The sequence below is a fragment of the Ailuropoda melanoleuca genome, chromosome 20, assembly GCF_002007445.2.
Source record: "Ailuropoda melanoleuca isolate Jingjing chromosome 20, ASM200744v2, whole genome shotgun sequence".
In the NCBI taxonomy this organism is placed as follows: domain Eukaryota; kingdom Metazoa; phylum Chordata; class Mammalia; order Carnivora; family Ursidae; genus Ailuropoda; species Ailuropoda melanoleuca.
In genome coordinates, this window is record NC_048237.1 from 21464908 (window position 1) to 21473027 (window position 8120).

The following is an 8120-nucleotide window of genomic DNA, read 5'->3' on the forward strand; positions in this document are numbered from 1 at the left end:
CAGTCAAGTAACATGATAAGAGCCTAACACCAAACTTTGGAAGTGAGGATGGACAGATGGAAGAGAGATTAAGGAAGTATAGTTGATAGAAGTAAATGGCCAGTTTGATGTGGGACCTGGCAGATAGAAAATTTTAAAACAAAACTTTCTTATTTCTGGTTTGGGCAATTTGATGGATAGTGGCACCATTCATAAAAGTAGATAATATCATAATAATATTGGTCTTGGGCTAAGAAGATATGTTTAGTTTTGGACTTGGTGATTTTGAATTCCTGTGTAGCATCCATGTGGGATTGGGCAGTAGACAACATGCTATATGGGTCTGAAAATAGCATACTCATTAAAATGAGAATGGATTTTGGAGTCAGATAAATCTTGATAGGAAATCCCTGTTCCTTCTTTTACTTTTTCTGCATCTGTTGGCAAGGTACTTTACCTCCATTTTCTTGTTTAGGAGGTGTAATTATTGTAAAGATTAAATAGGGTAATATGAATAAAATAGCACAGAGACTGGCATATATTAAGTACACAGTAAATGGTAGTTGCCATTGTTATTATAGATTTGCAGTTTGAATAATGTTTTCTCTAATGTCAAATGCTGTTCCAAAGACAGAAGTGATAAGGGCTAAAGTGCAGTCTTTGGATTTAGCAGCAATGAGGCCTTTGGGGACAACAAAGCTTCAGAAGGGCAGAAGCTCAGTTACAGTAGGTTAGGGAACAACTGGGAAGAGAATGCAGGGAGATAGCCACAGAGACTCCTCCTCTCTTCTCCACTCAAAAAAAAAAAAATATATATATATATATATATATATATAAAGAAAGGAAGGTGAGAGCAAGAAGTTAGAACATCTAGGGTTAAGGAAATGTTGTCTCCTCATGGTTGGAAAGATTTGACTTTGACTTAAGTGGATTTTTTTTTCTTAGAGTAAATGTTGATGAATTATTAGCCTCATACCAATGGAAGGACATTTCTTTTAGAATAAATAGCTGGGAGGAAGAGAGGAGTGATGGTAGAGATGGATGTGGGTTTTTAGGTAAGTAATAGTCTTAAAGTTGAAATCTTCTCATGGCTTCTATTTTTGTTGGTCTAATAGGAAGAGAGATCATGGGTTAAAAGTGGGCTAGGAGGTAATGAAGTATTTAATCGTCACCATAATTCCTTTGTGAGAAGGGTGATTACATTTCACAACAGCATTAGTGGAAAATGTGAGGGCGGACTTGAGAGAAACAGAATGATTGCTGGGGCATATTGAGCATTAGGCTAAAGTTGGAATCAGGAGTTGCTGTAGCACCAATTTGCAGGATGGGCAATTTTTGTTTCTAACAAGTTTAGTAAGAATAAAAGAAGAAGCTACATAAAGCTACATAGAGGCTACACTGAAGCCAACTTGAAGTCAAAGATTTGAAATGGAAGCAGTTAATTAAAGAGTCTCAAATTATTAGGAGGTAATAGGAAATGGTTTGATTTTCTCAATCCCTGTTTCCAATTGTGGGCTGTCAAATATCTCTTTCTCCAAACAGTTGGCATCTTGAAAACATCTTGGCCTAATTCTGCCACCTGAAGATCGTTGCCGTGCAAAGAAACCATAATATTCCATCCTCTTCCCAATTTGGGGCTAAATGCTTAAAACCTCACTGTGGTCCTGCTGCGTCCATCTGTGTAGAAAGGATTCCTAGGAAATAGATTAGGAATGAGGGAATGAGATGCCAAGGCTGATTTGGTTTCTTTTTTGCTAACTCATCTAATTGCATAGTGAGCAACTGGACTGCATGCATTTATTAAGGGCCAAGATAGCATGAGACCCAGTCTAATATTTAGCCTGAGGGTACCTGCAATTCTTCAACAATTAACTGGAGTGAAGCCTGGAGTCCTGCTTGGTGATACATAGACTGGTTAGGGTCTTCGTTCTGGTTTTGCCTATTATGCTAATTGACCTAACTTGATTAGCTTTTATAAATTGTGGTTTGTCTTGAAGGCTCAGACCCACTGTTGCATAGCCCTTAAGGTCCAATGTAAACAGATACCTGTATGACTCTTGAGTCCCTTCAGTCGTCTGCTCATCATACACACTATCTTCCTAGCTCCTAGGCCATACTGGAGCCTATATAATTTGTTTTAGGATGTTCCCAATGTTTGCTTTCAGCCATATTTACCAGTGAATAGCTCTTCTTTGCTAATAAACAAAATATATACACACCAGAAGTGATGGCTTCCCTGCACTGGAGGAGGTTCTAAGGCTCTCCTCTAGTTTAACTCTGACTCCGTCTTGTGGTTAAATGGGTGGCTGCACTGAGAACCTCTTATTCTGGTCTTGCCTGTTGCCCGCTGCTCTCTTAAGCTGGTTAAAGGCAATTTTGCTCAGCCTTTTTTCCCTGTGGATCTGGATCTGGTTTATACTGACTAGGTTGTTCAGTAAGTTGAAGGGAAGCTCTTTCCCTGTGCCTCAAGAAAGATTTCACCTTGACTTCCCACAGATACTTCAAATTCAGCATCTTCGTAGAACTTTGCATCATTCTGCCTACCCTTAGAACTTTGCATCATTCTGCCTACCCTTACTCTTCTATATTCCCTCCCCGCCCTCACCTCCGTTCCTTCCATGAATGCCTCTCTTAAACTCTCTCATCCTCTGCTCTTTATCTCAGTGAAAGACAGTTTATCCACTGCTGAAAATTGGAGGCTTAAGAGCAATTCTGATTTTTCTCCTCTCCCCTTCAGCCCTTTATTCTGCCTCTCAATTCCAAATGGCCTCGAATTTTCTGTCTCTTTTCTCCATTCTTTTGCTACTGTCCAAGTTATGACCTTTAATATTTTTGACCCAAACTACTGCAGTTGTTTGTCTCTGTCATGTTTCCATCTTACAGCCTTGCTGATATCAAACTTTTCCTTCATATTGTCTCCACCTTGGTTGATCTGAAACTCAATCTTGAAATCCTTCAGTACCTCTGCAGAGCCTGCTAAAGTTCAAGATCCGTGAGGTGGCTTAAAAAGTACCCTCTGAGTTGGCGTTTGTCTACTTCTGAGCCTCCTCTCCAATCACTCCTCACCTCACATATCTACTATAGTTCCTAGAACACAGTGAGCTGTTTCATGCCTCTGGGCATCCATTCATGCTGTTCCCTTTTGTTTAGGAACAAATATCTGTAGATTTTTCTCTTAGGCTTTTTTAGGTTCACTAGAAGCTTCCTGCAAAGCTTCCATAGGGTATGTATCTGTTTGGGCCTGCAGGAAGCAGTTGGATCACTCAAAGGCATAATTGTAGCACATAATGGAAAAGTGCTTTGAGGAGAATTTAATGAGGGGAATATTTACAAATAGGACCCTTAAAGGGATGGTGAAATACCCAAAGACTAAAAACAGCTGGAAGCCTTTATCTCCCCCAGGCCTAAAGTTTCAAGGAGAAAGGACAGTGTTATTGGAACCTGGAGCGATCTGTAACTGGGTATGAGAATATACCTACGAGTTGCTGTGTTTGAAAACAGAGGAACACAGCCACTGTCAAAAGTGTGTGGGGGTGTTGGGGGACAGGGCAGAATACATAGCCCAACCCCTGTCTCCTTCCACCTTTTGTTATTCTGCTGGAGCCTCTCTTTGGCTTGTTTCAAGTGAAAGCCAAAGGCAAAGGCAAAGGCAAAGGAGTCTTGGGTGATGTAGTCCACAGAGATATCCTCCCAGAACAGGGCAGAGAGTGGTGGAGAGCTAAATAGAGAACAGCCAGCACGATGTATAAACTTGTCTGCTATTGTTCTGTGAGAGGAACATGGGGAGAGGGCTAGGGATGTCACTTTTCAGTATGAAGACTTTCAATTAATCTGTTTTCAGATGGCAACTAATCCCTTAGCTTTAACGCGTGTCCCCAAGTCTTAGGCTGGGGAAGGTCAGGGAAACTTTTTTTTTTTAAATGTAGATTCTCAACCATTTCTCCTGTTTTCAGTTCAGTTCAACACTTTGCCTTCAGATATAACTGGAGCATTATTACAATTCCTGAAATTTTCTCAGATTTGCAATATGAGTCAGCTTGCTTCTTACTGACGTCCTTACCCCTGCAGGTTAGGTCTCTGCTATTTCTTGTCCACTAGTTCAGTTTTCACTGAAACATTTCACTAAAGACATTATTAACTTTACTATTTCTGGTCAGAAAACAAAGCTGCCATCTGCTCTAGAGGGAGACATCATTTCTATCTTTCAAGACTGTTTTCTATACAAACCTCCTTGAAAAGATATGCTGGAACAAAAGCAGTCAACACCTCTTTACAACACATGCAGAAGGACAAGGGATTGCTAGAAAATTATCTTCTACAGTAAGCAGGAAAGAGGGAATTCATGGATTGGCCATTTTTTAAAAGAAGAATGGTTTTCTAAATTTCTGGTTGGTAGAGACCCCATATCTCCTCAGAAACAGACAGCGGTTAAGTATGCATTATTTTCTTTCTCCTTTTCAGGCAATCTGTTTCATGATCAGAATTGAAGTGCTTTCTTCTTCGAAGTTTCATCTGTCTCATAGTAAGTATGATTTCTCTCAGACTCCAGCATTGAAATGCTAACCTGTCTTAGTTTTTGGTATTGATGAGATTGTGTGTGTGTGTCTGTGTGTGTGTGCGTGTGCGTGACTTCATAAGGTATTTAATTAGAAATTTGGAAAAGGTTATATAGAAGGAATAAGTAAAAGGTTAGGAAAACTTTTCTCTATTTGTGGCCAAATTTGACTTTGGGTTAGCTTTCTCATTATGTTTCCTTGGAAACCTGATAAAGGTAGAATGTCAACTGTGTAATTGTAATGTTGTTTTTGGTAAAAATGACGCTGATTGGTGAATTCACCTAGAATAGGAAAGTTGTGAACTGTAAATTCCTGGAGTGAAGCCAAAACTTTGGGCCATTCTGAATAACTCAGTAACTGTCTTTTGGGGGGAACCTAGAAGTTATGCGCATGAATATTGGTTTCCACAGGACATGGAGCTTCTAACGCAGGATGACCATCGCACATGTCCATGTGGATCTCATTCTCTTCTACTTGAATTGTTATTTGGGGGTGTTCAATGAGGACAAGCTCCTGGGCTGGTGGATTGCTCTGAGGATTCCTATATAAGGAAAGTGTCTGATACCACCTTTCTAACTTGCTATGCTTTTTGTCCTTGTATCCTTTGGTTCCAAGTGTAAGCTACTCTGGTCTTGTGAGTCTAAAGGTCTAGATGAACTCAGAGATGAGCAAGAGGGAGCAATGCTGAACACTTAAAAAAAGATATAATTTTAAAAGAGAAGTCTGATCTTAGTTCGTAAAGTACTTTAGAACCATCATACTGATCCCAGGACAGGATTCCCTTTTATTAATCATTACCTGCAGAGAAAATTCCCAGAAAAATTTCAAACAACTTTGATTTGATGGGGTTACTTCTCAGGAAGATCAGGAAAATACGAGAGCAATATTAATAGGCTTCAACAGGACATTTGATATGGTCTTCTTAAATGGAGAACATGGCATGATACGCATACTTTCTGAAATAGCTGGCTGAATGTTGCCCACTAGTGGTCGTTTTGACAGCTCTCTGCTCTAACCTGTGAGACTTAACATTAAATTTTTCTCCAGTTTTATTGAGAAAGAATTGACATGACATCACTGTATAAATTTAAGGCACGCAGTACGATGATTTGATTTACATGTGTTGTAAAAATGATTATATAATAGATTCAGCTAGCATCCATCATCTCATATAGACATAATAAAAAGAAAAGCAAGAAGAAAAGAAAAAAAAGTTTTTTCCTTATTATGAGAACTCTTAGGATTAACTCTCAACAACTTTTTAACATGTCATACAGCAGTGTTAACTATAATCTCCATATTGTTCATTACATCACTAATACTTGCCTATCTTATAACTGGAAGTTTGTACCTCTTGACTACCTTCCTCCAATTCCTCCCTTCCCTACCCTCCACCTGTAGTGACCACAAGTCTGAACTCTTTTTTTATGTAAACTTATAAACTTTTATGTAAACTTTTAGATTCCACATATAAGTAAAATCATACAATATTTGTCTTTCTCTGTCTGACTTCACTTAACATAGTGCCTTCAACATCCATCTATATTGTCGCAAGTGGTAGGATTTCCTCACTTTTTTATGGGTGAAAAGTTTATGTATTTATGTAGGTATGTATTTATTTATTTATATCTCACAACTTCTTTATCCATTCGTACATCAATGGACACTTAAGGTTTCCCATGTCTTGACTATTGTAAATAATGCTGCTGTGAACATGAGGGTGCAAATATCTTTTCAAGTTAGTGTTTTTGTTTCTTTTAGACATAGCCTCAGCAGTGGAATTCCTGGATCATATGGTAGTTCTATTTTTAATTTTTTGAGGATATTTCATACTATTTTTTATAATGACCGTACCAGTTTACAATCCCTGTAACAGTACACAAGTGTGTACCTTTTCTCCACATCTATGCCAGCATTTGTTATCTCTTGTCTTTTTGATAATGGCCATTTTAACAGGCACGAGGTGATATCATACTGTGGTTTAAATTTACATTTCCGTAATGACTAGTGGTGTTGAGTGTCTTTTCATGTACTTGTTGGCCCTTCATATATCTGTTTCTAAGATATCTATTTAGGTCCTTTGCCCATTTTTAATTAGGTTATTTGTGTTTTTTCCTATGAAGCTGTATGAGTTTTTTTAAAAAAATTTAATTATTTGAGAAAGAAAGCATGAGGGAGAGAGAGCATGAGTGGGGGGAGGGGCGGGGGAGGGGAAGTAGACTCCCCACTGAGCAGGGAACCCGATGCAGGGCTGGATCCCAACTCTGGGATCGTGACCTGAGCCAAAGGCATTTGCTTAACCAACTGAGCCACTCACGTGCCCCCTATGAGTTTTTTAAAATACATTTTGAATATTAACCCCTTATTAGATGTATGGTTGCAAATATTTTTTCCTGTTCTGTGGGTTGTCTTTTCATTTTGTTGATGGGTTTCTTTTGCTGTACAGAAGCTTTTTAGTTTGATGTAGTCCTACTTGTTTGTTTTGATTTGATTGCTTGTGCTTTAGGTCTCATACCCAAAAAAATAATTACCAAGACCCATGTCAAGGCTTTATTCCTATGTTTTTTTCCAGGAGTTTTATGGCTTTAGGTCTTCCATTAAAGTTTTTAATCCGTTTAGACTTAATTTTTTGAGTGGTGTAGGATAGAGGTCCAGTTTCATTCTTTTATGTGTGAATATACAGTGGTCCTAGCACAATTTATTGAAGAAACTGTCTTTTCTCCTTTGAGTATTCTTGGTTCCCTTGTCAAATATTAGTTGACCTACATTTTTATTAAAGATTTTGATGAGGATGATAAAGAAAGGCAAGTCAAATGTGCCACCATTATAGCTCTAGGGTGGAGAGCAAACATATGATAAAATCAGGGATCTAAAATATCTTCAAAAGCCTTGAGTAATGGGATAAATAAACCAAATAGGATTTGACTGGGGAGTGAAAAAGGTCTTATTGGGGTAGAAGTAAGGTCTTACATTTGGATTCCTCAAAGCAATAACCAACTGCAGAAATGTAATATAGAGAAGTGGCAAGAAAGTAACATGTGCATCCTAGAAATTCTCAAATTTTCTCGTTTTCTGGGGTTAACTTTTCTTTTAACAGTCAAGTAAAATTAGTCCATATTTTTTCTTGTGTAACTCTGGGAAATCCAAGGATTTTTGGTAGGGCCGGCAGGTGGTGGTTGGGAAGTTTATGTTCTCTCAATGGTCTCTTGGACAGACCATCTTCATGCTCTTAACTCCTACTTTTTACTCATCTTTTCCTAGTGAATTCTCAGTCTTTTTATTTCTTTTTCTCTCTTTCCCACTTCCAAGAGAGGGAGGGGATAAAAAGCCCTGATCGAGATGCCATATTCTCTGCATTTCTTCTAGTCTCTGATGTGGAGTAGCTGGTTAGTTTGGGTCTTTGGACTGGTGATTCATTCTATCTGGCTTACAAGGTACTAATGTGTGCTACTAGAGTGCATGGTCTGAGACATTTTAGGGTGCTGAAGTACCCCCACACCACGGCCTCGTCTTTTCTATTTCAAGGATCTCAGACTTCCGTATCACTTCACTGGAGGCATATGTGGGTTTAGTGCATAAAAGGAC

General features: G+C 38.7%; 1 long non-coding RNA gene across 1 annotated transcript in view; it reads left to right on the forward strand.

Annotated features, from left to right (window-relative positions):
• Positions 1-8120, forward strand: part of LOC117797232 — a 94433-nt gene that overhangs the window by 10138 nt on the left and 76175 nt on the right. Inside the window, exon 2 of the long non-coding RNA XR_004622155.1 lies at positions 4441-4501. This is a non-coding gene — a long non-coding RNA (uncharacterized LOC117797232). The remainder of the gene's footprint in view (positions 1-4440; positions 4502-8120) is intronic.